Raw genomic sequence first — 26,622 nt, 5'->3', positions numbered from 1 at the left:
AGGCAGTGATCAATGCAAATGGCACTGTTACACAAGATGAGAATGAAGAATTGATAACTGGCTGCAGCAACTCAGAGGTCACTGATGACCTTGACAAGAACAATTTGTGTTGACCAGTGAGAGTGAAAGCCTGACTGTAGTGAACTTAAGAGAAATGACTCAACAGATACTTGTATGCACATGTTCATGGCAGCAGTATTCACAATAGCCCCAAAATGGAAACAACCCAAGTGTCCATCAACAAGAAAATGGGGCCAGGCACGGTGGCTCACGCCTGTAATCCAAGCACTTTGGGAGGCTGAGGCAGGCGGATCACAAGGTTGAGATCGAGACCATCCTGGCCAGCATGGTGAAACCTCATCTCTACAAAAATATAAAAATTAGTTAGGTGTGGTAGCACATGCCTGTAGTCCCAGCTACTTGGGAGGCTGAGGCAAGAGAATCGCTTGAACCCAGGAGGCGGAGGTTGCAGTGAGCCGAGATTGTGCCACTGTACTCCAGCCTGGTGACAGAGCAAGACTCCGTCTTAAAAAAAAAAAAAAAAAAAGAAGGAAAATGGATAAATACAATGTGCTATATGCATACAATGGAATATTATTCAGCCATGAAAAGGAATGAAATGCTGCCTCATACTACCATATAGAGAAACCTTTAAAACATTATGCTGTGTGAAAGAAGCTAGACACAAAAGAATAAATATTGCATGATTCCACTTATAGAGGTACCCAGCATAGTCGAATTCAGAGACAGAAAGTAGAATGGTGCTACTAGGGGCTGGGGGGCAGGGGAGAATGGAAGCTATTGGTTAAGGGGTATGCAGTTTCTGTTTGGAATGATGAAAAATTCTAGAAGTGGACAGTGTTGGCGGTTGAACAACATTGTGAAAGCAATTTGTGCCCCTGAATTGTATACTTGAAAACAGTTAAAACGGTAAATTATATTATATATACTTAATCACAATAAATTGGCTGGGCATGGTAGCCCACTCCTGTAATTCCAGCACTTTGCAAGGCCAGGGCAGAAGGATTGCTTGAGCCCAAGAGTTCGAGACCACAAGGGGCAGTATAGTGAGACCCCCCCTCCCACCCCCACGGCAAAAAAAAAAACAAACAGAATTGAAGAAAAAAAAATTTTTTTTAGTGACTCTCTAACCAAAAAAAACCATAATTGAAAAAGAAAAATTGAAAACAACATAGACAAATCTTTCATGAAGTTTTGTTGTAAAGAGTTGGGGGAACAAAGAAATGAGGCACTAGTAGAAGAGGGAAATGGGCCAAAAAAGGATTTTGTTTTCAGAAGGGTGAAATTACAAGTTGTTTTATGCCGATTGAAATGGTCCAAGAGAAAAGTAAGAAATGATAATGCAGGAGAGGGGAGGGTAGCTCCAACAGTGCCACTGAGGAAGTGAGAGGAGAAGGGGTCCGACACTGAGTGGCAGCGTGGCCTCTGCTAGCAGGACAGAAAGGGGAAGTCTGTGGTAACAAATGCTGGGAATATGAGATTCTGCACCATCTTGATGGGGGGAAGGCAGAGTCCGTGGCTCCACATGCTGGGGAACAGGGGAAAGGCAGTGGAGATAAAGAGTTTTCAAAATTCTTCTCTGACTGCTTTTATTTTCTCTCTGAAATAGGAAGGCTATTCATTGCAGTAGACTGAGTAATGGCCCCCCAATGATGTCCATGTCCTAAATCCCGATATCTGTGACTGTGTTACCTTACACGGCCAAAGGGACTTGGTAGATGTGATTAAGGGTAAGGACCGCGGGCCAGGCACAGTGTCTCACACCTGTAATCCCAGCACTTTGGGAGGCTGAGGCGGGTGGATCTTGAGGTCAGGAGTTCGAGATCAGCGTGACCAACATAGTGAACCCCCATCTCTACTAAAAATACAAAAATTAGCCGGGCGTGGTGGCGCATGCCTGTAATCCTAGCTACTCAGGAGGCTGTGGCAAGAGAAGCACTTGAACCTGGGAGGCAGAGGTTTCAGTGAGACGAGACCACGCCACTGCACTCCAACCTGGGCACCAGAGCGAGACTCCATTTCAAAAAGAAAAACAAACCAAAAAACAGTAAGGACCATGAGATGGGCAGCTTTTGCTGGATTACCGGGTTGGCCCAATCGAGTCACATGAGTCCCTAAAAGCGGAAGAGGAGAATGAAGTACTGAGATATGCTACAGCATGGATGAACCTTGAAAGCATGCCAAGTGAAAAAAGCCAGTGACAAAAGAGCATATGCTGTATGATTCCATTTATAGGAAAAGGCCAGAAGAGGAAAATCCATAAAGGCAGAAAGCAGATTAGTGATTACCAAGGGTTAGGAATGAGTGACGGGTAAGAATAAAAGATAACTGCTAAAGGCACAGGGTCTCTTGGGGATAATGAAAATGTTCCAAACTTGGTTCTGGTAATGGATGGATGTACAACTCCATGACTATACTAACAGCTATCAAATTGTACACTTTAAATGCATGGATTATATGGTATGCGAATTATATCTTCACTATGGCTATTACTAAAAACAGTGGAAGGAGGCTGGGTGCGGTGGCTCACACCTGTAATCCCAGCCCTTTGGGAGGCCAATGTTGGGAGTTCAAGACCAGCCTGGCCAGCATGGTGAAAACTCGTCTCTACAAAAAGTACAAAAAATTAGGTGGGCGTTGTGGTGAATGCCTGTAGTCCCAGCTACTTGGGAGGCTGAGGCAGGAGAATTGCTTGAACCTGGCAGGCGGAGGTTGCAGTGAGCTGAGACTGCACCACTACTGCACTCTAGCCTGGGCAACAGAGTGAGACTCCATCTCAAAAAAAAAAATAAAATAAAATAACAGTGGAAGAAAGAAGGAGGCAGAAGAATATGGTTGAGAGAAACATGTGACGATGGGGAAAGGGGCAGAGAGTTGCCGGCTTTCAAGATGGAATAAGGAGACCATGAGCCAAGGAATACAAGTGGCCGCTAGAAAGGAGAAAAGGCATAAAGGGCTTCTCCATGTGGCTTTCAGAAACAGGCATAGTCCTGCCTATACCTCGATTTTAACCCAGGGAAATTTCCATCCAACTTCTGACTTCTAGATTGTGAGATAAAAAACATGTGTTGTTTTAAGCCACCACATTTGTAGGAGTTTTTGTTTTTGTTTTTGTTTTTTTGAGAGTCTCACCCTGTCACCCAGGCTGGAGTGCAATTGTGCAATCTCAGCTCACTACAATCTCTGCCTCCCAAGTTCAAGCAATTCTCCTGCCTCAGCCTCCCAAGTAGCTGGGACTACAGGTGCCTACCACCATGCCCAGCTAAGTTTTTGTATTTTTAGTAGAGAATGGGTTTCGTCATGTTGACCAGGCTGGTCTCAAACTCCTGACCTCAGGTGATCCACCCACCTCACCCTCCCAAAGTGATGGAATTACAGGTGTGAGCCATTGCACCCGGCCTATAGTAGTTTTTTATGATGGGCATCAACTGAGAGAGAGTGGTAAGGGAAGTATTGGAGGACTGACAGAAGAGATGATAGAAAATAGTCATCTAAGTGCAAAAGAATGAATGAGCCAGAAAAATGTAATATAACTGCCAAACAGAATTAAAAACACATAACAGAATTGAGAACACCTTCTCCCCCATCTAGATGGCTACTATGAGAGTTCCACTTTTTTATTAGAAAATATTAATTATCCCACTGTTGTGCAATTTTTTTGTGACCGAGTGGAGATCATCTGTTATAAGTTTGGTGAATGATTAGATCATAATCCTAACCACAAATGATTTCTGCGTTGGGTTATTAGCAAACACTATCCTCAAAAATGAATGCAATGGGCTGCTTCAGTCTTAAGCCATGCAAAATAAAATAAAATAGAACTCAATTCTTGCAAAATCACCTGTGATTATTGCTCAACCTGTAAGATAAGACCCAGCTCAAATGTATTCACCAGCATAGAGTATACTGCTAAAATAGTAGAGTCCCCTTCAGAGGAATCCTCCCCAAGCTCTTTCTTAGTGTATTAGCCAGGGTTCTCCAGAGCAGCAGAACCAATAAGAGATTAGATATATATTTATTTAATAGGAGACATACTGTGGGCATTGTTTCATGTGATTACAGAGGCCAAGAAGTCCCACGATCTGCCATCATCAAGCTGCATCCAGGAGAGCCCATGGTGAGTCAGAAGTCAGAAGGCCTGCGAGCCAGGGGAGCTGATGGAAATCCTGGTCTAGGTCCCGAGGCCTGAGAATCAGGAGCACAGCTGTCTGAGGGTAGAAGAAGATGGATGTCCCACTTCAAGCAGAGAGAACAAATTCACCCTTCCTTCACCTTTTTGTTCTATCCAGGTCCTCAATGGATTGAATGACACTCACCCGTGCTGGTGAGGGTGATCTCTACCCAATCTACTGATTCAAATGCTAATCTCTTCCAGGAACATCCTCACATCTGGGTGTACCACAGACACACCCAAAAATAATGTGTTACCAGTTATTTGAGTATCCCCTAGCCTGGTCAAGTTGACACATAATATTAATCATTATACTCAAGGATGGCCCTGTTGGATACAAATAAGGAAAACTCTCTTAGCAGAATCCTGGGGCAGCCATACTGAACTTAATCCACTCTTAAGGAAGTGAGTTAACAAACCCGGTGCACATTAAGTTTTCTGGCCCTATGATCTACTTTATTGTCTTCCTCCAGCAAGATGTGCTAGAAGATCTGGGCAAGTGACCTCTGTAGGTTGCTCTTTTTTTTTTCTTCTTTTCTAAAGAGGTTTTTTTTTTTTTAATTGTGGATATTCTAGTTGTCTTTCATCATTTAATACTTTTTGTACCCTGGAAATAGAACATACACATATTTAATTCATATGAACTGAAGTGGGCTTGAGAGAGGGAAGTATAAGCATCATTTGACTAAGCAAATTAATGCCCAGAGTAAGCAGAAGACAGAAGACACAAACATGTCATTGTCTCAGTTGGTCTGTTGCCAGGTGCCTCTCATAGTGTGGGCATCTAGTAGTCTGAGTCCAAGCCTAGAGGTCCTACATGCAAGCCAATGACTTCCTCTGGGGGTCAACAGAAGGATGAGCCATCTGTTCCAATGCTGCAAGGTAAATTCTCTAGGTTGGACTTACTGAGAGACAGAACATCAGCTTCCAAGGTGGCTCATAAATGCAATATATTGTGCCTTATGGGCAATTTAAGAGATCTTCAACGGTAATCTTGACTATACGTCATCTTTGATTTGTAATGCACATTTTAAATTTTTAGAGAATTTTCAATTTTACTAATAGAGCAGAAAACAAAAAATAAAAAGGCTAAATGAACCCAGGTATGGAAGCAAATGGCACGTAAAAAGTAAAGCAGAGGTTCCTCTTCAAAGAGACTTTCCTCCCTGTCTAATTAGGAATAAATAGTAACTTCTCTTAGAAGCAAAATGTATTCAAAGACATGTGCTAACATTCTCAGACATCTGCTAGCCATAATAAAGAAATTAACGTACTTTGTGTTCTTAGCTCCCACAACGTAGCCTAAATATTTGCCCTGGCATGCTTATACTGGTCCAAGCAAGCATTAGGTCATAGCCTGTTCCTCTTCCTTATTTGGAAGTATTTTTACCTTTCTCAGCATCCCACAATTTACTGCCTCTTTCCTTTATTATCCTCTGCCTTTGCCTCTTTTAGAAAGTTCTAAGCTGCTACCCAATCGGGACAAATAGAGAATGTGGAGTCCCATTCCAGGCAATGGAAACCGTACATGGCAGTAGGGTAGATGTGTCAGGTTATAAATAACCCTGTCTCCTTTGTTCGGTGTACTCTCGTGGCAAAACTGCTGGTGAGTGTGCCCTTTCTGCAGAAAGTAAAAATGGCCTTGCTGAGAAAATTAAATTTATGTTCAAGTGGTATTTATTTGTGGCACTGGGGAACAAGCATTTCTAACAGGCATGTGAGACATGTTAGAACATACATTTTCTAAAGTTGATAGAAAGGGAAGGGAGGACCAAGGCATAGCAAATATTCATGGTTCACTAAATATACATGAGAGACATTAAGCTCTTGACTTTGTTGAAGCCTTACATCAGCCACTCATAGTTGATATCATTCTAACCCTGCTTGTCCTTTGCCCCCAAAATGCAAATGAAATTGAGACCTACTCATCAGGCTGATTGATGAGATATAGCTACTGTCATGCATACGTGTCCCTGCATCTTTCCAATAGGCAAGTCCCTGTGTACACTGGTTCCATACACCTTTCATCTGTTGGATCCCTTGCTCAAACATCACCTCTGATCCTCATAACCACACTGTCAGAAAGAAAAGCTGGCACAGCAAGGGGAAAGACAGGAATATGAACATTGTGTAATCCAGATTCAGGTAGTATGGTCCTTCTACCCTGCTTGTACCTTATCCAAAGAGTGTTAATCTACCTCTCTCTTTCCTCTTACTTCTCAGTGAGTGTTTTAAATTTTTTAATAAATTGTGGGATTCTAAATACTTAGTTTGGTCTGTGGGTCTTACCCTGAGATAGCTTTGCCTAAGGCCTAGGAGGCTACCATTGCCCCAAGGTAATTTCTCATACAACAGGAGCTGACCTTAGAACCTTTGCAAAAGATATGATTGTTTTGTTTTGAGGGCTGTTACATTTGTCATTTAGCCCATAGATTGCAAAATTATATACAACTACATCCAGACCTGATCAATTAAGATTCTCGAAATGAAAGATGGATGTAGTAGCTGGTCATGTCTTTTACTTGTTTCTCATTGAGTAGGCAAGGTGTCTACGTGGGAAAACTGCACTATGCTAGACAAGAGAATTTATGAAATTAGACTATGGAAAGAAATATGCATATGCTCTACTGTGAGATTGTCTGCCTGGTATATCTCCTTCTCCTGGAAACTGCCCCATAGCATCCACATATCTGGCATGAAAGCTGCATTTTCTTATAATAGTCCCATTGCCTTGATTTTAATTGATTGGTTTAGGGATGAGAATTCAAACTAAGCTAAACCAGTAAGTCTCTTTCCTGGGATTTATAAATTTAGAACCCCCCCAAAATTGAGGTTAATTCCTCTTCAATATACAGATTTTTATGGTGTATTCCTACAGATTGGAGTATAAAGGCATACTTTGTTTCATTGTGCCTCACCTTATTGCACTCTGCAGCTTCTGCATTTTTCACAAATTGAAGATATGTGTGGCAACCCTGCATCAAACAAGTCTATTGGAGCCATTTTCCCAACAGCATGTGCTTACTTTATGTCTCTATCACATTTTGATAATTCTCACAATATTTCAAACTTTTTCATTAATTATTATAACTGTTACGGTGATCTGTGATCTGTGAACTTTGATCACTATTGTAATTGTTTAGGGGCACCACAAACCACACCCATATGAGATGGTAAATTTAATAAACATGTGTGTTCCTACTGATCCACTGACCAGTTGTTTCTAGTCTCTCTGCCTCTCCTCAGACCTCTCTATTCCCTGAGACACAACAATATTGGAATTAGGCCAATTAAGAACCCTAGAATGGCCTCCAAGTGATCAAGTGAAAGGAAAAGTCACACGTCTCTCACTTTAAATCAAACCTAAAATTGATTAAGCTTAGTGAGGAAGACATATCAAAAGCTGAGATAAGCTGAAAGCTATGCTTCTTGTGACAAAACAGCCTTAGATTGGAAGAAGATACATTTAGGACTTTCATAGCTAGAGAGAAGAAAGCAGTGGCTAGTGTCAAAAGACAGGCTGACTCTCTTGTTAGGGGCTAAAGCAGCTGGTGACTTTAAGTGGAAGCCAATGTTCATTTACCATTCTGAAAATCCTAGAGCCCTTAACAATTATGCTCAATCTATTCTGCCTGTGCTCTATAGATGAAACATCACAGCCTGAAGGAGAAAGCACATCTGTTTACAGCATAGTTTACTGAATATTTTAAGTGCACTGTTGAGACCCACTGCTCAGAAAAAATTCCTTTCAAAGTATTACTGCTCTCCAGCAGTGCAACTGGTCACCCAAGAGCTCTGATGAAGATGTACAAGATTAATGTTGTTTCCATGCCTGCTAACACATTGTCTATTCTGCTGTCCATGGATTACAGAGTTATTTCTACTTTCAGGTCTTATTTAAGAAATACATTTCAAAAGGCCTTAGCTACCATGTATAGTGAGTCCTCTGATGGATCTGGGCAAAGTGAAAACCTTCTGGAAAGGATTCACCATTCTAGATGTCATTAAAAACATCCATGATTTGTGGGAGGAGGTCAAAATATCAACATTAACAGGACTTTGGAAGAAGTTGACTCCACCCCTCATGACTTTGAAGGGTTCAAGACTCCAGTAGAGGAAGTAACTATAGATGTGCCAGAAATAGCAAGAAAACTAGAATTTGAAGTGGAGAACTAGAATTTGAAGATATGATTGAATTGTTGCAATCTCATAATGAAACTTGAACAATAAGGAGTTGCTTCTGATGGATGGGAAAAGGAAGAGTTTTGTTTTTTGAAACGGGGTCTTGCTCTGTCACCTAGGCTGGAGTGCAGTGGTGCAATCATAGCTCACTGTAACCTCAAACTCCTTGGCTCAAACAATCTTCCTACCTCAGCCTCCCGATTAGCTAGGACTACAGGTGCATGCCACCACATCTGGCTAATTAAAAAAAATTTTTTTTGTGGAGATAGCATCTCGCTATGTTGTCTAGGTTGGTCTTGAACTCCTGGTCTTAAGTGAGTCCCTTACCTTGGTCTTAAGTGAGTTCCTTACCTTGACTTCGCAAAATACTGGGATTATAGGCATATACCACACCCGGTCGAAAATAGTTTCTTGAGATGGAATCTAGTCAAGATAAACATAAAGGTGAAGATGCTGGGAACTTTGTTGAAATGACAACAAATAACTCAGAATATGACATAAAGTTAGTTGATAAAGCAGCAGCAGGGTTCGAGAGGACTGACTCCAACTTTGAAAGACATTCTACTGTGGGTAAAATGCTATCAAACAGCATTGTATGCTACAGAGAAATCTTTTGTGAAATAAAGAGTCAATTGATGCATCAAACTTCATTGTTGTCTCATTTTTTAAGAAATTGCTGTAGCCGGCCGGGCGCGGTGGCTCAAGCCTGTAATCCCAGCACTTTGGGAGGCTGAGATGGGCGGATCACGAGGTCAGGAGATCGAAACCATCCTGGCTAACACAGTGAAACCCCATCTCTACTAAAAAATACAAAAAACTTGCCGGACGAGGTGGCGGGCGCCTGTAGTCCCAGCTACTCGGGAGGCTGAGGCAGGAGAATGGCGTGAACCTGGGAGGTGGAGTTTGCAGTGAGCCGAGATCCGGCCACTGCACTCCAGCCTGGGCAACAGAGCAAGACTCCGCCTCAAAAAAAAAAAAAAAAAAAAGAAATTGCTGTAGCCACCCCAACCTTCAGCAAACATTTTGCTCAGTCAGCAGCCATCAACATTGAGGCAAGGCCCTCCACCAGCAAAAAGACTATGACTCGCTGAAGGTTCAGATGATCATTAGCACTTTTTAGCAATACAGTATTTTTAATTTTTATTTGTTTAGATATAACGCTCTTGTACACTTAATTGACTATAGCAGGGGTGTCCAATCTTCTGGCTTCCCTGGGCCACATTGGAAGAAGAAGAATTGTCTTGGGCCACACATAAGATACACTAACACTAGCAATAGCTGATGTGCTAAAAAAAATTGCAAAAACATTTCTTTTTTTTTTTTTTTTTTTTTTTTGAGACGGAGTCTCGCTCTGTCGCCCAGGCTGGAGTGCAGTGGCCGGATCTCAGCTCACTGAAAGCTCCGCCTCCCGGGTTCACGCCATTCTCCTGCCTCCGCCTCCCGAGTAGCTGGGACTACAGGCGCCCGCCTCGTCGCCCGGCTAGTTTTTGTATTTTTAGTAGAGACGGGGTTTCACCGTATTAGCCAGGATGGTCTCGATCTCCTGACCTCGTGATCCGCCCGTCTCGGCCTCCCAAAGTGCTGGGATTACAGGCTTGAGCCACCGCGCCCGGCCCACGCAAAAACATTTCATAATGCTTTAGGAAAGTTTACAAATTTGTGTTTGGCCACACTCAAAGCTGTTCTGGGTTGTGTGTAGCTTGTGGGTCATGGGTTGGACAATCTTGGACCATAGTATAGTGTAAACTTAACTTTTATATGTACTGAGAAACCATAAAATGTGTGTGACCCACTTTATTGTGATGGTCTGGAACTGATCCCACAATATACCACATACTCTGAGGTATACCTATATTGGGATTTCAAGCTGATACCTTAGGTTCTGGAGCCAGATTACTTAGATTTGAGTATCAGAAGAACTCAGTAAATCTTAGCTATCGTTACTCTTTACAAGTTGGGGTAAAGAATTTTTTTGTTTTTTTTTTTGAGATGGAGTCTCGCTCCATCACCCAGGCTGGAATGCAGTGGCATGATCTTGGCTCACTGCAACCTCCGCCTCCCGGGTTCAAGCAATTCTCCTGTCACAGCCTCCTGGATAGCTGGGACTACAGGTGCCTGCCACCATACCCAGCTAATTTTTGCATTTTTAGTAGAGATGGGGTTTCACCCTGTTGGTCAGGCTAGTCTCACATTCCTGACCTCAGGTGATCCACCCACCTCTGCCTCCCAAAGTGCTGGGATTCCAGGCGTGAGCAACTGTACCCGGCTAAGAGAAAGTATTTTATTTTTCCCAAATATGACTTCAACATTTATTTTTTGAGCATATACTATATTCCAATCATTAACTTAATCTTAGAAGAAAAATAGTAGATATGATTGCTGCCTTCGTGGAACTTATGGTTTAGCAAGGAGGCAGACATTATATAAATTATCAGACATATGCTTATCACAAATAAGCATAAATATGAACTGCAGACAGTCCCCAACTTGAGATTTGTTTACTTTACAACAGTGTAAAGTGATAAATACACAAAAGAAACTATACTTTACATATCTATATAACCATTCTATTTTCCACTTTCACAACAAATTACATGAGATATTCAATACTTTACTGTAAAATAGGTTTTGTGTTGGATGATCTTGCCCAACTGTAGGCAAATGTAAATGTTCTGAGCACATTTAAGGTAGGCCTGTATGATGTTTGGTAGGTTAGATGTATTAAATGCTTTTTTGGCTGGGTGTGGTGGCTCATGCCTTTAATCCCAGCACTTTAGGAAGCCGAGGGCGGTTAACTTGCAGTCAGAAGTTTCAGACAAGTCTGGGCAATGTGGTGAAACTCCATCTCTACTAAAAATACAAAAATTAGGTGGGCATGGTGGTGCACGCCTGTAATCCCAGCTACTAGGGAGGCCGAGGCAGGAAAATTGCTTGAACCCAGGAGGCGGAGGTTGCAGTGAGCTGAGATTGCGCCACTGCACTCCAGCCTGGGAGACAGAGTGAGACTCCATCCCAAATAAATAAATAAATAAATGCATTTTTGACATGATATTTTCTACTTACGATGGATTTATTGCAATATAACCCCATCATAAGTTGAGGAGAATCTGTATAAGAAGTGCCATGAAGGTCAAACAGAAGGTGGTATGAGAGGATATAATCAGAAGACCAACCTAGTCTTCCTTAAGAAAGCAATGATTAAAAGATAAGAGTTAGGGGAAGTTGGAGAAAGCTTTTCAGGTGAGGGGATATATGCAAAGGCCCTGAAATGGGAAAAACTCTGGTGACTTAGGAAACGAAAATAAGTCAGTTGGCTTGGATATAGTGAGAGAGGAGGAAAGTGGCCTGAAAGGAGGCTGTAGAGATGGGGACCAAATCATGTAGGACCTTACAAAAGGAGTAGGATCCCAAAGACTCAAGGTCTTGGGGGTCAGGTTAAGGACTTTGGATCAGGATGGTAGTGGTTGAAAAGGAGAAAAGTGGCAACAATTAAGATATTATTTGGTAAAAGGGAAAGAATCAAGCATTTATCCTGCTTTCCTATATAAACAACATTACTAGGTAATCAAATAACCAAAAAGGGGCAATTTCCCTTGGTAGAAACATTGTACAATAGCTCGTAAATGAAGAATGATAGCATTATATCACCACTTAAAAACTCCTAATGAATGAATTGATCTAGGCTTTTCTCATCAATGGCTGCCAACGTCACAAAAAGAAGGACACACATACACCGTGTATCGCTCAGTGGAAAAGTACACTGCCACCTATAAAGTAACATTGCCAAAAATTAAACTTGAATTTGATAAAACATTTAGATCCTACTGCCAAATTACACAAAATGCAGATAAGGGAGCATAAATACACCACAGGGATGCAGCTGACAAAATCCAGATTGTTGCAAACACTATAGGGCAAACAACCTAGTCCCTTTTTAGAAATGCTGGGGAAAAAAAGACAGAGGGAAAACAATGCAGAGGACTTAACCGCTCTACCAGCCAAACATGGCACAGCTCCTCATTGAAACTGCAAAAAGAAATAAATGGCAGATCTGCACAGACAGAAAGTAGTTGAGTTAGTGGTTCCTAGGGCCGAGGAGCTGGGGGAAAATGGGAGTGACTGCTAGCAGGTGTGTGTTTCTTTCTGGGTCATCAGAACGTTATACAATTGATTATGGTAATGGTTGCATAGCTCTGTGAATATGCCAAAGCCGTTTAATTGCATACCTTAAATGGGTGAATTGTACGGTACGTGAATTATCTCTCAAGGAAGCTGACATATGTATATGCATGTGTCTATATATGTGCATCTACATGTAAAAGAAGAGACCTGAGGATTGAAAGGATATCAGCTAAGGAATGGAGTACAGGGCTGGGCACGGTGGCTCAAGCCTGTAATCCCAGCACTTTGGGAGGCCGAGACGGGCGGATCATGAGGTCAGGAGATCGAGATCATCCTGGCTAACACGGTGAAATCCCGTCTCTACTAAAAAAATACAAAAAAAAAAAAAAAAAACTAGCCAGGCAAGGTGGTGGGCGCCTGTAGTCCCAGCTACTCAGGAGGCTGAGGCAGGAGAATGGCGTGAACCTGGGAGGCAGAGCTTGCAGTGAGCTGAGATCCGGCCACTGCACTCCAGCCTGGCGACAGAGCGAGACTCCGTCTCAAAAAAAAAAAAAAAAAGGAATGGAGTACAGTATTTCTACACAGAAGAAATAATATACATAGTGGAGAAAGAGCATAGCATTTTACAAGATCTTAAAAAAAAAAAAAAACCTGCCAGTAGCGGTAGCTCATGCCTGTAATCCCAGCACTTTGAGAGGCCAAGGCGGGCAGATCACAAGGTCAGGAGTTTGAGACCAGCCTGGTCTCAAATGTGCTGAAACCCCCGTCTTTACTAAAAATACAAAAATTAGCTGGGTGTGGTGGCGGGCACCTATAATCCCAGCCACTCAGGAGGCTGAGGCAGGACAATCGCTTGAACCTGGGAGGCAGAGGTTGCAGTGAGCCGAGATCCCACCACTGCACTCCAGCCTGGCGACAGAGTGAGACTCTGTCTCAAAAAAAAAAAAAAAACACAAGAAAAAACAAAACCGCCTCTGCAACTGGCATGTTTCCTGAAAAAGCATAGTCAAGACATGAAGCTCAAGACACTGAAAGGTCCCAGATTGCGTAGTGGTGTGAAAGCCATGCTAAAGGTTTGGGACTTTATCCTGGGAGCAATAGGAAGCCATTGTTGGCTGACATGACTGCTATGCATTACAACTCTGGCGACCATGTAGAGAATGAGGAAAAGGGAGAGTGCATTTGGGAAACCACAGGAGTGGTATTATAATTCTCCAGGCATAAGCTAGTATCACTTGATTTTAGGATGGTGGCAGTGGAGAGGGACAGATTCAACAGGACTTGTTGATGGATTGGAATTGAGATACAATAGTGACGTAGCAAAGTCAATCTGCTCCACTGTGTGAATGGTAAAATGTGAACACTAGAAGAGGTATAAATTTTAGGGTAAGAGAGTGAGTTTAATTTTTTATATATTTAGTTGTATAATCCTATAAGGAAGCAAGGGCAGGTAGAAAGCATTCATGCCTTAATGCTAATGCTTTTGGACTAAATAACGAAGTTTCCATTCAGTTCTAATGGTCTTCCACAAGGAAGTGCCATCTTTTGCAGAATTTAGTCCCCCAGACAGCTCGTGGCTGAAATATAACTCCTGGAATTTGCCTGGAATTTGAATTCCTCAGAATCATCCACACCGGGTTAATAATTAAAGGTTCCTCATACTGTCTACATTTGTTTGTTTCACCTGTGTACAGGATTCTGATTTCACAAAATCCTCCCAGCAGTATTATTTAACCTAATGTCAAAGAAAGGTGTGTATATTCCAGCAACCCAGAGGCAAGTCTCTACCAGCTCAAGAAGGAAAAAGGTGGGAGGCTGCAGAAGCCACAGAAACTGACCCTGCCCAGAGCCAAAACAGACAAGAGGGCTCCTGCAACGTTAATCTTCTTTGAATTTTTTCTCACACCCTCTCCAAGCATCTAGCATTGAACTCTTAAGGGCCTCACAGTCACTTGTTTGTTAATAAATTCTTCAGACCTGAGGTGGGGGTGGAGTGGAAGGATGATAAAATATTTAAATGTTAAATGAGAAAGAAAAGCAGGAAAATGCTCAGCCTGTAATCCCAGCACTTCGGGAGGATTGCTGGAGCCCGAGTTCACATAGCAAGACCCATCTCTACAAAAAAAGTTTTAAAATTAGCCAGGCATGGTGGCACGCTTGTAGTCCTAGCTATTTGGGAAGCTGAGGCCAGAGGATGCTTGCGCCCAGGAGTTTGAGGCTGTATTCAGCTATGATTGCACCACTGCACTCCTGCATGACACAATGAGAGCCTGTCTCCCCCAAAAAATTTTTTAAGTGGGAAAAGCAGAGGAAACAAGGGAATAATCTAAGGGAAAAAAAGTTTTTAAATGATAAAAGCCATATATGACAAACCCGCAGCTAATATCACACTAGACAGGAAAATATTGAAAGCCTTTCCACTAAGATCTGGAACAAGACAAAGACACACATTTTCACCACTCCTATTCAACATAGTTCTGGAAGTCTTCACCAGAGCAGTTAGGCAAGACAAAGAAATAAAGGGCAACTGAATTGGAAAGGAAGAAGTCAAATTATCCTTGCTTGCAGATGACTTGTTCTTATATTTAGAAAAACCTAAAGACTCCATCTCTCAGAACTTTGATGAACGAATTCAGTTAAGTTGCAGGATACAAAAATCAATTGATTTTCTTTTCTTTCTTTTTTTTTTTTTTTTGGAGACGGAGTCTTGCTCTGTCACCAGGCTGGAGCGGCACCATCTCGGCTCACTGTAACCTCCGCCTCCTGGGTTCAAGCAATTTCTCACCTCAGCCTCCCGAGTAGCTGAGACTACAGGTGCATGCCACCATACTCAGCTAATTTTTTTGTATTTTTAGTAGAGACGGGGTTTCACTATGTTGGCCAGGCCACTCTTGAACTCCTGACCTCGTGATGCACCTGCCTCGGCCTCCCAAAGTGTTGGGATTACAGGCGTGAGCCACCGTGCCCAGCCTAGTTGATTTTCTATATACTAACAGCCATCAATCTGAAAAAGAAATCAAGAAAACAATCTCATTTACAATAGCTACAAAAAAGCAAAATAAAATACCTAGAATAAATGTAAGCAAAGAAGTGAAAAATCTCTACCCGGAAAAGTATAAATATTGATGAAAGAAGATGAAGAGAACCAAAAAAAAAAAAAAAGAAATCTATCTCATCTATCTCATTGAAAGAATTAATATTGTTAAAATATCCATACTACCCAAAGCCACCTACAGGTACAGTGCAATCCCTACCAAAATCAGTGACACTCATCACAGAATTAGAAAAAACAATCCTAACGTTTGTATGGAACCACAAAAGACCCTGAAAAGCTAGGGCAATTCTGGGCAAAAATAACAAAGCTAGAGGCATTCCTCTACCTGACTTCAAGTTGTACTACAAAGGAAAGCAAATTTTTGTGTCAGTGTAGTTGTTGAAGAGCTGCCACCGCAGCCCTGGAGAAACTCTTAGAAAAGACTTGCCTCATGGTCTTTTATTGACTGACTATCCTATTAAAGGCACTAGAAGAGGTAGATAGGATTTGACTACTTCATTTCCACCCTGATTCTCGTCCAGTTGCTTACCACCTACATACATTCTCACACATTCTTCACCAGGGTCCCAGCTCCTGCCCTTTCCTGAGCCCTGCTCTGTGGCCGCCAGTCCTCTCCCAGGTAAGCATTCCGCCTTCTATCCCTCCCCTCTTCAAATCTTAGTGCAAAAGTTTCTGGGCCTAATTCGCATCTTTCTGATTTTTCTCATCTCTGAAATGGGAATAATAAAAATGATAGTGGGAATAATAATAGAAACCTGTGATAAAACCTGTGAATTACAGTTGCTGTGAGGATTAGATAATATTATACACACCTGAAAACTTGTTGGAAACTGCGAAGGACTATAAAAACAGAAGTTGTTTTTATTGCCTTTATTTCTAAAGAAGATTTCAAGTGTCAGGGTGTTCAGGTGCTTGGCTGCTTGTCTCTCAAAGAGTGAATTAATGTGAGATGTTGCCAAGTGTTTCAAAAGGAAAATCCACTCTACTTCCGCGGGACGTCCACCCACCTTGCACAAAACCCTCTGGAAAGAAGTCTTTCGGTTTGCAAGCTGGAGGTGTGGGAAAACACAAAGCGCCCAAGGTGCACCTGCCCGCACCCCGCCCGCCCCCAGGCACCTGGGGCGCTGCCGCCTGCATTCCCGGGCGCCCGTATGACCTCCGGGGGCGGTGCGGAGAGCGCTCGCCCGCCCGGCCAGGGGAAACCAGGACTTAGGGCCCTAGGAGTTCTAACTCCGAGGTTGATTGATTTTGCAGTTGACCAAGAACTTCAAAACCCCCTGGGCGGTACCGGTTACTTCGCGATGGCCCGCACACTTCCTCCGGGAAGGCCAGGGAAGTAAGTGATGGTGTAGTAAAAAGGACAGATTCACGGTTGTGGAAGAAGTTAGGTATACTTTTGGAGCAGCTCTAGGTGGCCCTGTGTTGGAGGAACGAGAGGGACCTGGGAGTCCATTTCTCCACTCATCTCAAGAGCCGCACGTCCTGCCAGGTCACCGAGGCAAGTGCTAGAATGGCAGACAGCAAGCACTGCGAGGAGGCCCGAAGAGCCACGCACTCCAGACACCCGCCGCAGGTCGCAGTCCGCCCACGACGGGGGCGCGGGCTCACCTGTCTGCGGGGCGGCCCTTGGCAGGCCTGTTTCCATGGGTGAACAATGGGCACCTTACCAACTAACCTCTCTCGCCGAAGAGGGGCTGAAGTGTTTCGATTTCGACCTTGCTACAAAAACTACCCGAGAAAATAGGAGTTATGTTTTTAGTTCGAAGAAAAAAAAAATGCTGTAAGTGTGACACCTGTGGAGAAATGCTTCTCAGGTGTGATTGGGGAACTGGGTAAGAGGACGGCTTAGAGGAAGGACAAATGGGACAGGGCTTATGGGGCATATGAATGTAAATCTGCACCTGTGAACACATATACAAAAATACAGTGTCAAAACTCACGGCCTCTCTGGGTCACGCTGGCTCTACCGTCTAAGGAGACCGAGTCACCGACAGTGCAAGTCTCGACGGCCAGGAGGGCCCATTTTCTGCGCTTGCGCAATCATCACGTTTTCCCCTCCCCGCCCCGAGCCCCGCCCCCGAGCTCGCTCCGCCCCGCCCCCTGCTCCTCCCCTTCCCCAGTCAGGCCGCCCGCGCAGAGCATTGTGGGACACAAACAAAGTGCCCCCAAACAGGCTGGAGTGAGCGGAGCGGCAACGGTGGCGGCGCCGGCCCGCACGCGCGCGGCGGCGGCTCCCTCCCAACCTCCCCCTCCCCTCCCCTCATTCCCCTTCCCCTTCCCCACCCCGCCCCGCTGGGAACACGCGAGCCGTCGCCGCGCTCCCCCAACAGCCGCCTGCCCTCGGCCAACCGTCCCCAACGGCCGCCCGCGCGCGGCTCCCGGGCCCCCTGGCTCCTCCCCTCTGGCCCCTCCGAGCGCTGGGGGTGCTTCCCTCCCCGCCTTGTCGCACTCCCACCTCGCGGGCACGCCGGTGGGCTGTGCCGCCATGCCCCAACCACAGGCTGCTCACGGGCCTAGGCGCGGCGGCCCGAGATAGGGGCCCCTGAGTCTCCCGGGGGAGGAGAGAGGCAGCGAGCCGCGCGCTCCGCCCCCTCCCCCCGGGCCGCCGCCGCCGCCTCGCCGCCCCAGCCTGGCGGGAGAAGGAGGAGCAGCAGCAGGCCTCCGGGCCCGGCGCCGCCGCCCGCAGGTAACGGGGAGGGGAGGGCGGGCTCCGGTCGCGCGGGGGGCGGCCCCTGCACGCTGCCCGGGTTTGACACCGCGTGGCCCCCACCTGGCGCCGGAGGGAGTGGAGAGCGGGTCTGTCACCCTGGTCCGCGCCGGGAGACACCCCACGGGATCCCCTCGGTGGCATTTAATCCTTCTGGGAGGAGACCGGCCTTGGGCCCCACGGTCCCGGAGCAGTTACCCCGACCTTCCGGGGAGCTGCCCGTCCTTTGCACGCCCATTTGCCCAACACCCTAACCGGGAGCGGCCGGAGGTGTTGCCACCTCTCACCTGGTCGAACCCGGGAGGCTCAGACCTGTTTTTTTTTTCTCCTCCTTTCCCGTTTTGCTTTTTCTCTGGTACAGGAAAAAGATGGCACTTCTTTAAAAAAAAAAATATATATATATATATGTATATGTGTATATACACACGCACACACAAACACCTTTTTTTCTTTCCTTCCTGAGGATCACTCTGCATCTAGTCGTTTTATTGCTGGTCTAATCAGAAAAAGGGGTTACCTCGAGAAATGACAGGTACGTTAGAACTGATTAAAGGAAATTGCGTCCATGTGAGTTCTGTGAATCCAAGCAGAATTTAGAATAAAACCCCGTAATTGTGTGCTTTTTTCGGAACTTACAGAAATGAAGACAAAAAACTTAATTTCTTTTTTAGCATGTAAGTAGATAATGTCTTGAAGTCAGGAAGAAATTCTCTGTAACTTCCACTTATTTTCTTAGTGTTTTATTTGGAGATCGGCTAATACCGGAAGCAAGCTGCACAATTTTGATTTCCTTTTCTCTAGGTGTTCAGTTGGAATTCTTGGGTTTAAAAAATACTGTATAAATCTTCATTTCCCCCATTACTTCCCTGGGACTGTCAGTGGATTAATAATAATTTTACCTAATGTAGTTTCCCCTTCTCATAGAATGTGAATATAATGAACGTTGTACTGTAGTTTTGTATTTTGGGATTATTAGTAATATATTGATTATGAAAACCAGATTTATTTATTTTGTGCAGTACTGCTTGGCATTTTTGCATTTGTAATTCTCAGAACAACCTAAGGATGCAGATATTATTAATTGAATTTTATAGAAGTGACAAACTCAGTGATATGAAGAATTATAACTTGCCTTAAGGACACACAACTAGTAAGATTGTTTAGATTTCAACCCAGATATAATTCCGGTGTAGGTGTACTTTCGTGTACTTTCTACCGTACTTCTCAATGGAAGTACAATTTTATTAACTTTGTTATGAAAAAGTTTAGTCTTACAGAGGTTGGTTCTATACAGTTGTGATCGGTTATTCATGCAATGAATAAAAATGCTAATCAATGCAATGAATAACCAATTCAGTGATTCGCATTTTTGCCATATTGTTTCCCATCTTTCTCTGTATGTGTGTAATTATTTGAAAGTAAGCTGCAAACACCGTAATCCTTAAATGTTTCAGCAGGTGTTTCCTCAAAATAGGGACATTCTCCTACTAACCCCAGTATCATTATTAATGCCTATTAAAATTAACAACTCCATCTTCAAAATTCTTCAGTTGTTCCAAAGTGTCTTTGAGGGTTCCGCCCCCAGCTGTAGTCAGTCAAGATTCATGCATTCATTCCATTTGGTGATTAAGTCTTTAGTCTTTTTTGTAAAATGAAGAATATCCATCGCCTCTCTTTTTTGCAGGGGAAATTGAATAGGATGAATGTTCCCTCCCTCCTTTTTTTCTGACACCTAATTGACCAAACCAGTTGTCTTGTAAAATATACCCACATTCTGGATTTGTGCCCTCCTAATGTCATTTCATTTATTCCTCTTTCTCCCTGAATTTCCTATTAACTGGAAGTTAGGTGTAAAGGAACGCTTAATTAGCTTAAAGTAAAACTTCCTTTGGCAAAAATATTTAATGAGTGATGCTGTGTACCTCTTATTGCATAATATAGGAGGCACATAATGTCAGATTCCCACACTGTTAATGATGCTAAATGTGACCATTTGATGAAAGTCCTGACTGCTGATCTGTTGTAAAGGTGTGGTTTGCCAGCTTGTGATTAACATGTAATCTTGGGGTAATACTGGGACACTAAGCAAGTACCCAGGTTCTGACAACCTTTTGCTTAGCACCCATGATGACTTTTGCTTAAATCAGTTGTTTTATTGGAGGTTCTCTCTAAGGAAGAGATTTCCTTCATTAAGTGCAGGTAAATAAACTATTGTTCTTCCCCAAAATGCAAATTAAATGCTACATTTAATCTCTTTACTTTTCTTTTTTTTTTTTTTTTTGAGACAGCGTCTGGCTCTGTCGCCCAGGCTGGAGCGCAGTGGCCGGATCTCAGCTCACTGCAAACTCCGCCTCCCAGGTTCACGCCATTCTCCTGCCTCAGCCTCCCGAGTAGCTGGGATTACAGGCGCCCACCACCTCGCCCGGCTAGTTTTTTGTATTTTTTAGTAGAGACGGGGTTTCACCGTGCTAGCCAGCATGGTCTCGATCTCCTGACCTCGTGATCCACCCGTCTCGGCCTCCCAAAGTGCTGGGATTACAGGCTTGAGCCACCGTGCCAGGCCAATCTCTTTACTTTTCAATATTCAGAGTAAAGAGCTGGAGAAATAGCCACCCCCAATGATGGCATATTAAGATGTTTTGTGGGGGAAGGGTGAATGATACCACTTCGTTCTCTGATGGATTTTAATGTATTCCTTGTTTTATAACCAGTTACAGTCATTTTTCTTTTTAATGACCAAATTGTCCCAGATTTGGTCAGTAGGATCCATTTCAAGCAGACTCTTGTGTGTTTGACACCCCTGCGCCCCGTTAACCTTGGAGTGCTTTCTGACACAAGTTACTCCAGGGTTGATCATATCCTTTCTTTGCTCACCTCTGGAAAGGGCTGTTTATCCAAGGAGTCTTGGTTCTTTTTAGTGAGAAATCATATATAGAAACCAAGTTTTGGATGTTTTTCATATTCATTGCTGCTGCAATATCTTTGCTTCTAGGTGCTTTGAGAGGAGAGAACTAAGAAAAAGTTTTTTGCTTGTTTAATCATGAGTTCAGAGTGATATTCCAGTTCCTATTTAGCAAGCAGACTTTTTCTTCCTTGACTCTATGTTTGTCTCGTCTTAAATGAAAATCTTGGTATTTAATTCAGTTAATAAGCTGGCCAAGCATGATGGCTCATGCCTATAATCCCAGGACTTTGAAAGGCCGAGGCGGAAGGATTGCTTGAGCCCAGGAGTTCAAGGCCAGTCTGGGCAACATGATGAGACCCTATCTCTATAAAAAATAAAAAAATGAGCCGGGCATGGTGGTGTGCGCCTTTGTTCCCAGTTGTTCAGGAGGCTGAAGCAGGTGGATTGCTTGAGCCCAGGAGGTTGAGGCTGCAGTGAGCCATGTTCATGCCCCACTGTACTTCAGCCTAGATGACAAGTGAGACCCTGTCTCAAAAAAAAAAAAAATTAATAAACCTATTTGCTTTCTCCCACTGTATGCATAAAATCATTTTAAAATTATAGTGCTGGTATTACTAATATCAATAAGCTTCATAAGGTTTAAGATTTCTTTGCATTTATTTTCATATTTAGACTATATTGCGTGAAGAATGTATAATGAGTACTGTGTCACTTGAAATACTTTTCTTTGGTTATGCTACCAATTTGATATGGTTCACAGGTTTCAGTTTTTACTTAGGATTTTATTTTTGAATATGTAAAGTATATAAATAGTGTAGATGTCAAAATAATGTTTTAAAACTATATTTGGATTAGGCCGGGCACGGTGGCTCACGCCTGTAATCCCAGCACTTTGGGAGGCCGAGGCGGGCGGATCACGAGGTCAGGAGATCGAAACCATCCTGGCTAACACGGTGAAACCCCGTCTCTACTAAAAATACAAGAAATTAGCCGGGTGTGGTGCTGGGCACCTGTAGTCCCAGCTACTCGGGAGGCTGAGGCAGGAGAATGGTGTGAACCTGGGAGGTGGAGCTGGTAGTGAGCCGGGACCGCGCCACTGCACTCCAGCCTGGGTGACAGAGCAAGACTCCATCTCAAAAAAAATAACAACAACAACAACAACAAAACGATAGTTGGATTAGCCGGACATGGTGGCACATGCCTGTAGTCTCAGCTACTTGGGAGACTGAGGCAGGAGAATTGCTTGAACCAGGGAGGCAGAGGTTGCAGTGAGCCGAAATTGCGCCACTGCACTCCAGCCTGGGTGACAAAGCAGGACTCTGTCTCAAAAGCAAAACAAAACAAAACAAAAAAAGCTGTACTTGGATAAACCTCATTAAAATTACTTTTTAAAGATGAAGTATTGTCTACCTTTACCATCCTCCTTTTAATATCTACTACATTGTCATATCAAGCTCAGAAGAATTAACAGTAAGACAAAGTATGTTATGTGAAGCCACCTAGAAGTACTTTTAAATTTTAAAATTAGATCCTGCTTCCTCTGGCAAAGAGAAAGAACTAAGACTAAGTTTTAGAAGTTAGCAGAGAAGTGGATTCCATGCTTACTTTTTTTTTTTTTTTTTTTTTAAGAAACGGGTCTCACTGTGTTGCCCAAGTTGGAGTGCGGTGGCTATTCACAGACTCAGTGCTACTACTGATAACCATGGGAGGTTTGACCTGCTGTTTCTGACCTGGGCCAGTTCTCTCCTCATTAGGCAGCCTGGTGGTCCCTCACTTCCAGGAGGTCAGCATGTTGATTCCTAATTTAGTGCAGACACCCAATCGGCATAGGATACTACAGCCCAGAACTTCTGGGCTCAAGCGATCTTTCTGCCTCAGCCTCTTGGGTAGCTGGGACTGCAGACACGCACTACTGTGTCCGGCTCTTTTTGTTTTTTAAATAGAGATGTTTTCTCACTATATTGTCCAGGCTGATGTCTCGAACTCCTGAGCTCAAGTGATCCTGCTGCCTTGGCCTCCCAAAGCACTAAGATTACATGCATAAGCCTATAGCCATAGGCCTAGATACCATATTGTTAAATAAAAATTTCATAAAAGTAGAACTGTAGCTTTTACTTAAATCATGTCTTTAAAGAGGCGTGTAGTTGGTAGAGGTTTTATGAGTCCATCTACTTTTGTAACGTTTTTTGTTTGTTTGTTTGTTTTTGAGATGCAGTCTCCCTCTGTTGCCCAGGCTGGAATGCAGTGGCTCGATCTCGGCTCACTGCAGTGCACTGCTGTCCCCTGGGTTCACGCGATTCTCCTGCCTCAGCCTCCCTAGTAGCTGGGATTACAGGCGTGTACCACTATGCCCAGCTAATTTTGTATTAGTAGAGATGGGGTTTCACCATGTTGCCTAGGTTGGTCTCGAGCTCCTGACCTCAATAATTCACCTGCCTTGGCCTCCTGAAGTGCTGGGATTACAGACGTGAGCCACCGCATCCAGCTGACTCCATCTATGACAAAACTGGAATAAATATGCTTTGTACAGATAAAAAGGCATTTGGATGTGTGATCAGTGGAGATAACACATTTTGTTTGGGTTGGACCGAATTTGATAGAAATTCATAATTACATGATCTCAAATGAAGTTTCAAGAGGGAGCAGTGTTCTGCTTACTTTAGATGTAAAGTAAGCAGAGCACAATTAGGCAATTTATCAGCCTCCTGTCAACCAAGTGCTGAAAAGCAAAACTGTGCCTGTAGTGTGTTTTCCTGTGTTCATCCTCACTGTCATAGGTCACACTAGCTGGGACTGGTGTTACAGGCGGTAAAGGAATTTACCAAGGCAATTGTAGGTAAAGAAGGGCAGATTTATTAAAGAAAGTATGAAAGTAGGTTGGTTGCAAGGGTGCAACGGGCAGATCAGCAAGAGGGAAGCTGACTGCCAGGAGACAATGGCTTGCTGGGGCTTTTATAGGATGATGCTTCTTCTGCTATGTGCTGCAGAGAGGGCTCTGTGCAGTACTGATAAGGCCAAGGTTGCAGTGAGCTAACTTGCATTTTTCTGTCAGCCAAGAGTCTGGTGATAAGTTGAGAGCAGAAAACTTGTGAGATATTTGTGCAGGAGGGCTGTGTGTCTTGGACCATGAAGAAAGGCAGACTTATACCTTATCTGCTTTTTCTTTTTGCTGTGCCCTTTTCCCACCAGCCTGACTCCTTTTCCCTTATTAGGACTCCACAATCACTGCTTTCAATAGTAGAGTGAACATCTAGTCCCATTAGGGAGTGGAGTGGGAAGATGGAGAATGCTTGCACTTGGACCCATTCACCCTCATTCTGTCTTTAATCTCAGTAAAATACATACACTACCCAAGGTTCTTAGAACAATAAGGTGATGAAAAAGAATACTACAAACAGTTGCATGGGTATGTGTAGCCATGTAGCAGCTAGAACCTGTTGTGTAAGCTGAATGAACTAATACAGTGTTGATAATAATGCTAACATTTGTTATGCCCTCTCTGTATGCCAGCTGTGCTGAACATTTTATACGTTATCTGATTTAAATTTCACATTAGCCCTTTGACATTGCTACTAGTATCTTATTTGGCAGTAAGGAAACTGATACCTAGACGCATTAAATGACTTGCCTAGAGTGTCACAGTAAGTGGCCGGCCCAGGTTTCAAACTCAAGGCTGTTTAGAGTTAGCACTTAGCTGCTTGGCTTCACCTCACAACTAAATGTAACAAGTCATAAAAATTGAATATATTTTCCGTCACCATGAATAGGGAACTACAGGACAGATGCTGTAACAACCTCAAAGATTACAATGGAGATATGTTCTGAAAAATGTGTCATTAGGCGATTGTGTCATTGTATGAACTTCATAAAGTGTACTTAGACAAAACTTGATGATATGGCCTACTCTGTATCTAGGTTTTATGGTATAGCCTATTGCTCCTAGGCCACATATCTGTACAGCATGTTACTGTACTGAATGCTGTAGGCTTTTGTAACACAGTGGAAAGTATACGTATATCTAAGCATATGTAAACCTAGAAAAGGTGCGGTAAAAAAATGGTATTACAGGCCGGGCGCGGTGGCTCAAGCCTGTAATCCCAGCACTTTGGGAGGCCGAGACGGGCGGATCACGAGGTCAGGAGATCGAGACCATCCTGGCTAACACAGTGAAACCCCGTCTCTACTAAAAATACAAAAACTAGCCGGGCGAGGTGGCGGGCGCCTGTAGTCCCAGCTACTCGGGAGGCTGAGGCAGGAGAATGGCGTAAACCCGGGAGGCGGAGCTTGCAGTGAGCTGAGATCCGGCCACTGCACTCCAGTCCGGCGACAGAGCGAGACTCCGCCTCAAAAAAAAAAAAAAAAAAAAAAAATGGTATTACAGGGTTGGGCGCGGTGGCTCATGCCTGTAATCCCAGCACTTGGGGAGGCTGAGGCGAGTGGATCACCTAAGGTCAGGAGCTCAAGACCAGCCTGACCAATACAGTGAAACCCCGTCTCTACTAAAAATACGAAAATTAGCCAAGTGTGGTGGCATGCACCTGTAGTCCCAGCTACTCAGGAGGCCAAGACAGGAGAATTGCTTGAACCTGGGAAGTGGAGGTTGCAGTGAGCCGAGATCACACAACTGCACTCCAGTCTGGGTGACAGAACGAGACTCTGTCTCAAAAAAAAAAAAAAAATGATATTATAATATGGGACTCTTGTGGTATTTGTGGTCTATCATTGAGGGACACATGCCACGCATGATTGTATATCATTTTCCTTTCTAATAGCTGTGGGAGTTTCTGACCCCTTGCTTCAGAAACTGCATTTAGATACCACTTTAAAAGGCATTTTAAAAGTAGAGTATCAGAAATCAAGATGGATTGATGAATGGATAGGTATGTGATAAAACAGTTACAGTAGAATGTTAATGGTAGGATCTAGGTATGGCTATTCAGGTATTCAACTATAATTTTTTTTTTTTTTTGCTTCTTTGATTTTTTTTTTTTTTAATTTTGATAGTTTTGGGGGAACAGGTGGTTTTTGGCTATATGGATAAGTTGTTTAGTGGTGATTTCTGAGATTTTGGTGCACCCGTCACCTGAGCAGTGTACACTGTGCACGATGTGTAGTCTTTAATCCCCCACCCCACTTCCACCCTTCCCTCCAAGTCCCAGAGTGCATATGCTTTTGCATCCTTGTAGCTTAGCTCCCACTTATAAGTGAGAACATACAGCATTTGGTTTTCCATTCCTGCGTTACTTCACTTAGAATAATGGCCTACAACTCTATCCAAGTTGCTGCAAAGGCCACTATTTCATTCTGTTTTCATGCTGTAAACCACATTTTCTTTATCTGCTCATTGGTTGATGGGCCATATTTTTGCAATTGTGAATTGTGCTGCTATAAACCTGTGTACATATGTCTTTTTCATATGACTTCTTTTCTTTTGAGTAGATACCCAGTAGTGGGATTGC

The 26,622-nt window shown here is 43.6% G+C and overlaps 2 protein-coding genes across 11 annotated transcripts in view; one reads left to right on the top strand and one right to left on the bottom strand.

Moving 5' to 3' along the window:
- The window catches only part of LOC117081388, an 83,363-nt gene extending 65,247 nt beyond the window's left edge, over positions 1 to 18,116 (bottom strand). The window contains exons 1-2 of the mRNA XM_033207203.1: positions 18,007 to 18,116; positions 4,057 to 4,229 (exon numbers count right to left, since the gene is read on the bottom strand). The gene's annotated coding sequence lies outside the window, so the exon portion shown is untranslated. The remainder of the gene's footprint in view (positions 1 to 4,056; positions 4,230 to 18,006) is intronic.
- Positions 17,698 to 26,622, top strand: part of ZBTB44 (zinc finger and BTB domain containing 44) — a 72,554-nt gene continuing 63,629 nt past the window's right edge. For 6 of the 10 annotated variants that reach the window (XM_033207033.1, XM_033207031.1, XM_033207025.1 and 3 more), the window contains exon 1: positions 17,699 to 18,237. The gene's annotated coding sequence lies outside the window, so the exon portion shown is untranslated. Of the gene's footprint in view, positions 18,238 to 26,622 lie in introns of all 10 variants that reach the window. The other 4 variants (XM_033207028.1, XM_033207027.1, XR_004436135.1 and 1 more) reach the window with 3 other exon arrangements.

Source organism: Trachypithecus francoisi, unplaced genomic scaffold (assembly GCF_009764315.1).
Source record: "Trachypithecus francoisi isolate TF-2019V2 unplaced genomic scaffold, Tfra_2.0 Lachesis_group8, whole genome shotgun sequence".
Taxonomy (NCBI): Eukaryota; Metazoa; Chordata; class Mammalia; order Primates; family Cercopithecidae; genus Trachypithecus; species Trachypithecus francoisi.
Note: the sequence above shows the minus strand (reverse complement) of the source record. Positions and strands in the feature narration are given on the sequence as shown.